At 37.5% G+C, this 8,430-nt stretch overlaps 1 protein-coding gene across 4 annotated transcripts in view; it reads right to left on the bottom strand.

The window, feature by feature from the left end:
- Positions 1 to 5,857, bottom strand: part of slc8a1a (solute carrier family 8 member 1a) — a 29,542-nt gene extending 23,685 nt beyond the window's left edge. For 2 of the 4 annotated variants that reach the window (XM_042433717.1, XM_042433738.1), the window contains exon 1: positions 436 to 680. The gene's annotated coding sequence lies outside the window, so the exon portion shown is untranslated. Of the gene's footprint in view, positions 1 to 435; positions 681 to 5,628 lie in introns of those variants that run through there. The other 2 variants (XR_006099963.1, XM_042433707.1) reach the window with 2 other exon arrangements.
- Positions 5,858 to 8,430: the final 2,573 nt, after the last annotated feature.

Here is an 8,430-nt window from a genome sequence, read left to right on the forward strand (position 1 = left end):
ACATTAAAGAGCTATTATATCATATGTTTTATTAATTCATTTAATTTTGTTTTGTTTAGAGCGTGCATCGCTCACATTAATGTGCACCGCTCTCAAATCAGACTTGACATTATTATCAGAAATATAAACTATATATAGTTTTTTTATAAGCGATCATTTAAAAGTTATTCATTAAACTAACATGAACCTGAAAGCTCGAAGGACATGAGAAACCAGTAACACATTACATCTGTATACAACACCAAATATACTGCCATAATACAGTATATCTGTACAGCTATACTACATGCTCTACTACAGTGTCATGCCTCACAATGACTCACTCCTATACATCAAACTATATATAAAGCTCATTTTTGTGTACCATGTATACTTTAGACTACATTAATGTATCTTATACTATCCTGAAGCGTCAGTAGAAAATATGAAACATACCGTCACTCAAACTGTTTCAGGATCTTTGACAGAAAAACAAAACAATCACTGAAGTTTTTCAGGACATGAGCAGAGTTTTCATCCTGGAGGTAGAAACACTGAAGAACTGAAGAAGACAATAAAATGTCCAGTAAAACAACAAAAACCCCGTCAGACGATCTGTTAGGTGATCTGAAGGTGACGAGAAGCAGAAACAACACGGTGAGAGAGAAACAGTGTCACCACTGAAGCAGCACACTGCTGTCTGTTCGACTGTCTGACTGTGATGATCCAACCCTGCCTCCCTCATCTCTCCCCTGTGTCTCTCTCTCTCTCTCTCAGGGTGGAAGAAGTATTCACATTCCTTTCTGAAATAAAGGGACCAGTGCAACAGTGTAAAAATACTTAATTACAAGTCCTTCACTCAAAATCCTACTGATAAAAGTACAGAACTAGAGCTGCAACGTATAGTCAATTAATAAATTAGTTGTTTCAGCTAAAATCTCTCATTTTCCTAATTTTTCAACTAAAATGCCAAATATAATAGCTGGAATTGTGTATTCCAGCTACTTGAATGTGAGGATTTGATGTTTTTGATGTCAGAGTGTGTTGTTAAAAAAGTGTCTAAAAGGCACACACTGCAAAGATACTCCAACTATAAAATCTGATCTGATATTTCATTAAAAAAAAAAAAGTTAATTCTTTATTACAGGTCCCTAAATTTCATAGTAATTTCCTGGAAGGTTTCATAGTAATTTATGGTAACTTAATATGTAAATTTGTAGAAAGTGTGTTGAGATTTGGCACCAATGATAAGGGAAATGGAAATAGTGTTTGGTAAGCATAAAGCTTTATTCAATGATAATAAATTAGACAAAGGAGACACTGTTGGTTGGTAAAGTTTCATAAGAAACTGTTTATATACAAACATTCTTAAAGACTGAGATCCATTTGGTAAACAGTCTTCATTTGTACTGACGTCAAGCTTCATGTTGCTTAATTATGTGCTCACCTGTAATTTAAAAACACAATCAAACGTTTTAGTTTTGTGTGTTGAATTGCTGGTAACCATGTTTGGTTCTTTCTTAACGACTCCATAACGAGTACATATTTATCAACATTAACCTTTTCCAGGAATGAATCACATAGCAGCTCATTTCAGGAAATTATTAGAAATGTTTCTTGGAAGTTAGTAATGATGTAAAGTGTCTAAAGTGTTACCAAAATGTGTCATGAAATAAATAAACATATCGATGCGTCAATAAGTGTTATTTCAATAGATCAATCTATCAATCAGACTTTATTTGTATAGCACTTTCCATACAAATACAATGTAACACAAAGTGCTTTACAATAGTATTTTTTTCAAACGATAAAATGCATTCTTAGTTATATTTCTAATGTGAGGTTCAAAACTGAGATCTGAGTCAAAATTGACTCCTAAGTTTTTCACCTGTTGACAAGAATTTAGTGCCAGTGCTTCTAGCTTCACATTGAGTTTCTCTCTCTGAGCTTCAGTATCAATGACCAAGACTTCAGTTTTGTCCTGGTTGAGCTGTAAAAAAGTTTCTGCCATCCATAATTTGATATCAAAATAGAGTTAAAAAGGGCATCGATTGGCCCTGAGTCATCAGGAGACATGACAGTGTAAAGCTGTGTGTCATCAGCATAGCTAGCTAGAAATTGATGCCGAGCCTCCTGATGATGTTTCCAAGTGGCAGCATGTAAGGATTAAAAAGAGTAGGACCTAAAATTGAACCTTGAGGAACACCACAATTCATTTTATAACTTTTAGATGAACATTCATCAATGCTTACAAAAAATTCCTTATCGGTAATATAAGATTTAAACCAGTTAAAAACAGCACCAGAGAGGCCAATCAGACTTTGAAGTCTGTCTAAAAGAATTGTGTGGTCTACTGTATTAAAGGCTGCGCTTAAGTGAAGTAATACTAATATGGAGCGATTTTTCATATCCATATTGGACCTAAAATTACAATATTCTAAAAAAGTGTGTCATAACATTCTGGCTTAAAACTGAATAAAATATCAATTTATAACAGAGCTTCTGTCCAACAGAGAACTGTAAGTGATGGGGACCAAAATCCACAGTGTGTCTACACAGTCATTTAAAGGTTGATGTGAAGCTTATATGAATCTACTAGTTTCAACTACTTTATATACAGTTAGCTAGTTTAGTCCAGTGGTTCTTAACCTAGGGGTCGGGCCCCTCCAAAGGGTCAGCAGATAAATCTGAGGGGTCATGAGATGATTAATGGGAGAGGAAAGAAGAAAAAACAAAGTTCTGATACACAAATCTGTTTTCAGTTTCTGGACTTTTTCTCTAATCTTTGATTTTTGCTGAAATATTGGATCATTTGAACATTTATTGAAATGAAAGCATGTGAGAAGTTTAGAGGGAAAAATCACTATTTGGTGGAGCTGTTAACAACTCATAGACATGTGAAATGTGACCCCGACTACACACTGCTTTTTGTAAGACGTCAAAAGCCAAAAAGGTTGGAAACCACTGGTTTCATCTTTAACAATGTGTTGTATTTTAAAAGCTTGTTATATTATCCATTGTGTCAAATCTTCATCTGAAAAGTAACTAAAGCTGTCAAATAAATGTAGTGGAGTAGAAAGTACAATATTTCCCTCTGAAATGTAGAAAGTAGCATCACATGTAAATACTCAAGTAAAGTACAAGTACCTCAAAACTGTACTTAAGTACAGTACTTGAGTAAATGTACTTAGTTACTTTCCTCCGCTGGTTTTGGATAAAGTTAAAGCACAGCAACATCTTCTTCAATGGAATTTGTCGAAATTGTCTACCGACAACAGAAGTGATACATCACTTCACTGTTTTACAGCGTATCACTCCGCTAATCTAAATGATTACTACACCACAGGCAAGGTGCACAGTGTCATGTAGTTCCCAATATACAAACAGATAAAAACAATTTAAATACAGTACATATACCCGTTCATTATGAATATCGTCCCAATGAACGTGAATAAAATGAATAAATCTCATCGTACACTACGTATTGACCAGGGAGTCATCCTCAAGCCGATCACTTCATTATTTTATGATCGCAACATCTGACAAATAAATAAATATCCGGGTTAATGACAGCAGGTCGACTGTATTGACATTTAAAATGATCACAGAGAAAATTAGAGGAGAAAGCTTCTGTCATCACATCTGAATGAGCTACAAATGTGTTTTAAATCTGCTATAAAACAAGAAAAATGAAGAAGAAAAACAACTCTGAACTCTATTAAAAATGTGTCAGTTGAAGAACCAACGCTCTACTTCTGAAACGTTTCCTGCAGACGTTTTAATGGAGTCGTGTTGGAGCCGGTCATTTACATCATAAATGACAAAATTTTGATTTAAATCAAGAACTATATGACCAAAGATTGAGTCAACAGCACTTTGACGCTGAGACTGTTCACACTGGAAATGATATTAAACTGTGTGTAGGTTTGAGAATAATGCTGCTGCAGCTCATCCAGAAGGTGGTGTGTGTTTGATATGCAGATCCAGAAGGTTAAAAATACCCTGATAGAGTGAAGAGTGAAGGCGTCAGGAAGGCTGAGAGTCGATATCACAAACACGACCATAAAACATCTCCCTCAACACCTCCAAACCCCACTCCAGCTGAGATAACCTGTGATCTGTCATATCACATCACTAAAACTATACACCACTGGACAACACCACAAGTCAGATTAAGATGTCATTTCAACATCAAAACAACGCTACTAACAGTTTGGTGCTGCTTCTGTCATCAGTTCAGCTGCAGTTTAAAGTTTAAACCAACATCTGCTGGTCTCTTAAACCTCACTGTGGTTTCATCTGCACCTGCGTCTCCGTCTAAAGTCAGCTGAAATCACTGAACACCACTAGAGGTCGCTGTATCGGAGGTTTAACATCAATCTGTGCAGACCTGCTTTTAAATGAGGCTTAAGGTCACAGAGCTCACTCTAAAGGCAGATTCTTACCGCTCAAATAATTTGATTAACTTCTAAAAGTTTAAATCTTTCACCATGTTAAGACAACAGGAAGATAAGCATCAAACTAATGTGATCTTGTGTAAAAACATTTAAATGATGTCATATCTGCCTCAGCTCACCGTTGACTCCAGACAGAAAGTTACTGATTATCTGATAAACTGAGGAGGTTCAATCGAAGCAATAATGTCTGAAGTACCAGTACCTGCACAGTACTACACAGCATCATTACTACTACCATACACTGTACTACAACATAACAACTAACACTAAACAATAAAACAAGTGAGTAACTGCATTATCTCATTATTATGAAATTACTACCTTAACACTACTACCACTAAACCATAAATACATCAGTGAAAAACCTCTACTCCCTTTAAACCTATCACATTACATCACCACATTATTACAATATTACATCACAACTTCCACTACTACTACTACTACCATCAGCACAATACCGCTACTCTCTTTAAACCTATTACATCACAACTACTATTACTATCACTGTACTACTACATAAACTCCTACATTATTTCTCCTGTATATCAATACAGAAACAATGTGACCATTACCACATCACTGCAAAACTACAATAATACAATATTATTACACTACTTCTACTACCACCATACTGTTACATAACCCCCACAAACTTGCGGCATTACCACCTTTCTTCATGAATATAAATTTATAGCATTTACATTATAAGTGACTGCAAAACTGCATTTTCACATTATTCTGACATTACTACAACACTACTACTACTTCCACAATACTACAACACAACTCCATCAGTGAACAGTATTATTACACCTTTTCTACATCAATACAAAATCACAATGACCAACATTATTCCAACAATACTGCAGTCATGTGTCAATATCAGATCATTGCAAAATCAATATAACATTAAATACAGTGACATCAATATATTACCATCACTGCACATTAAGACAACGAAAAAACATTATTTCAACATTATTACAACAGTATGGTATCATTTACTCGGCCATCATCATCACATCATTACAACGGGACCGCTGCAGCACTACATCACCTCACTTTAACATTACATCACAGCAGCATCAGAGATCGATCATCTCCTTCACATCTGGAGGAAAATCTGCTCATTACGCATAAACTCAGAGGAAACAGGTCCTTTTTGTCCCAACTATGAGCCTGCACTCACCACTGGTCCTGACGCCGCAGCAGCAAGAGAAGAGAGTGCGTTCAGGAGGGAGAGCTGCGTCCGATAACTGCTCTAAATTTAACAGAAACAGACATTGTTCTAAACATGGCCGCATAGCAGCCTGTGCGCTGCTTATCGTCCCTCTCCCAGCGGGCCATGGCCATACAAGGCTCTGCGGGGCCCGGGGCCATCCAGCAGCTCCTCGTCTCCACCGACACGTGGGGGAGATAACAGCAAACAGCTAGTGGCAGCCTAACAGGCAGGAATGCTGGGATAAGTGTCCTCCTCACCCGACACATGACATCTGTGCAACCTTCACAGCAGCGATTTTCCACTTCCACCCCGAGGAGGAGGTATCCAAAAACCTGCAGGCCCCCAGAGGGTCCTGAGGTGTTTGCACAGCTCAGTCTGTAATAAACATGTTCAAAGATAAATGTTGTTCATCTGACAGAAGGAGGGACTCAACCAGACAGACTTGTTGCAGTAATAAAGGTGAAACATTTATGACAATCGCAAAAAACAAATTCACCTGAAACCCCAAAAACTAAACCTGAAGATCAGGTGTGGCAGCATTTTCATACTGACTGCATGACTGTAGTTAATGTCTGTGAGAGAGAGATGAAAAGACACAGAGAGCAAAGAGGGAGGTGGAAGAAGAGTTAAAACAAAGAGAGAAAGAAAACAGGAAGATGGAAAAAGATCAAACTGTTGACAGAAAGTCAAGAGTCAAGAGAAGACTCTGCTCACAATCACTCTTGATGACAGATGTCTATCATGAAAACTGTCAATGTGAGTCCGTTTCTACAATCCTTTAAGCATTAATGGTTTTTATTACAAGGTGACGGCCGGTTTGTAACAAAACCTTTTGTTTTTGGTAGATAAAGCCATCAGGAGAACCAGCAAGTTTCCTCTTGGGCACAAACTGAGCTGATGCAGTGGAATAAAACCCCTAAAGAGAGGTGAGCTGTGGTGACTGTAGCCTCCTCTCATCTGACTTCCTGTTTTTTCCATGTTCGGTTTCCTGTCTGGTTCTGCAGCTCTGCTCTGTGGACGTAACTTTAACATTGTTTTAACACAAACCAACCCAGCTGCAAACTGTTGCTGACTCATTTCACATGAATAACAAAACGAAAAGGGTGGAGATGAAAAACTCAGAGAAAAGAAGTAAAAAATTATGTTCATATACGACTAAAATGGAACAGCAAATATGTTTTGCTGGAAACTTAATGCTGCTGGATTACATTTTCTCTCAACGTTATGACAAATTTTGTTAATTAACATATTAGACATTACACAACATAGCTAGCTGTCTGCACTTTTGACATGAAGCTCAACATGCTGTCTGTTTTGCACAATTGTCTGACTGCCATTAAAAACTGGATGGCTAACAACTTTTTACAGCCAAACGCAGATAAGACTGAGGGCCTTATCATTGCTTCAGGCAGCATAGCTTCCAAGGTGGCTCTGTGTATTGGGTCCCTTTCTTCAGCTGTCAGTCTAATCTTAGAAATCTTCAAATATATTAAATCTTTAAGCTGTTCATGTTTCTTCCATTTAAGAAACATTGCCAAACTCAACTCTGTTGTATCACAACCTGAGCTAGAGATGATTATTCATGCTTTCATATCATCCCGGCTGGACTACTGCAGTTCCCTTTTCAGCTGCCTCAGCAAGTGGTTCCTGGACCGTCTACACATGGTCCAGAATGCTGCTGCAGGCTGTTGAACAGGTCCAGCAGGATCTTATCATCTTTACATTTGCTTCCCATCAAGTTTAGGATTCGTTTTAAGGTTCTTGTTTTCACATATAGAGCCCTGCATGGTCAGGCAGCTGTGTACATCTCTGACCTGCTCCATCCTTACATCACCAGTAGGTGACTTAGGTCTTCTGACCAGGGCCTACTGGCTGTCCCTCACTCTCTACTGAAAGCAAAAGGTGATCTTTGAAGTGGTGGCTTCAACACTCTTCCTATAAACATACAATCTGCGGTCTCTGTTGACGCCTGTAAAAAGCAGCTGAAGACTCATTTATTCTGTACTGTCCAGTATTTGTATTTTGTGTGTTTTTAAGGTCTTTTGTCGCTTATGTTTTATTGTTTGTTTATGTTTTACTGTTTTAGGGTCTTATTTTTTGACAGTTTTACCCTTGTGAAGCAGTTTGTGACCTTGCTCTGTGAATCTGATCTCATACAGCATAAATAACAATTATAATTTTTTAAAATAATTTCCATACCAACATTATATAACATTTTATGCGGGGTTCTATACTATGCATTGCTCTACAAATGAAGACAGTTTTATTTAAGAAATCAAATGTTTACTTACTTTAATTACTTTACTTACTTTACTTAATTGTGGTGAAATGTGACATGGTGGCCCAGGTCTACTCCTGCTGCTAACAGTGATCAGCGCCAGCAGTGTTTCTGACGTCTCTCACTGGCCTGGTCTTCCATTTTAAGAGATGCATGACACAAGGGTTTGTTCACATTTTTCTTACTAAACAAATGTCTTAAAATAACACTCACATGCATCTGTGCACACTGAACAGTTTTTGAACTTGAAATAAAGAATGTGTAAACCTCCGGTTCAAATAAAAACATGTAAATCTCAGGAGGGTTATTGCAGCAGAGGATTCAACACAACACAGTTTTATTTCCCGTCAGTGAAAACATGAACTCACAAACAAACTACAGACTCCTCAGTGTGAACTGAATGGTTCTATCTTCAGCTGCTGGATGAGAAACAGATTCCAGCTTGATGTTGCCAAAGTCCTTCTCACTCACTCACTCACTCTCTCTCTCTC

This window comes from Thunnus maccoyii, chromosome 2 (assembly GCF_910596095.1).
Source record: "Thunnus maccoyii chromosome 2, fThuMac1.1, whole genome shotgun sequence".
Classification (NCBI taxonomy): Eukaryota; Metazoa; Chordata; class Actinopteri; order Scombriformes; family Scombridae; genus Thunnus; species Thunnus maccoyii.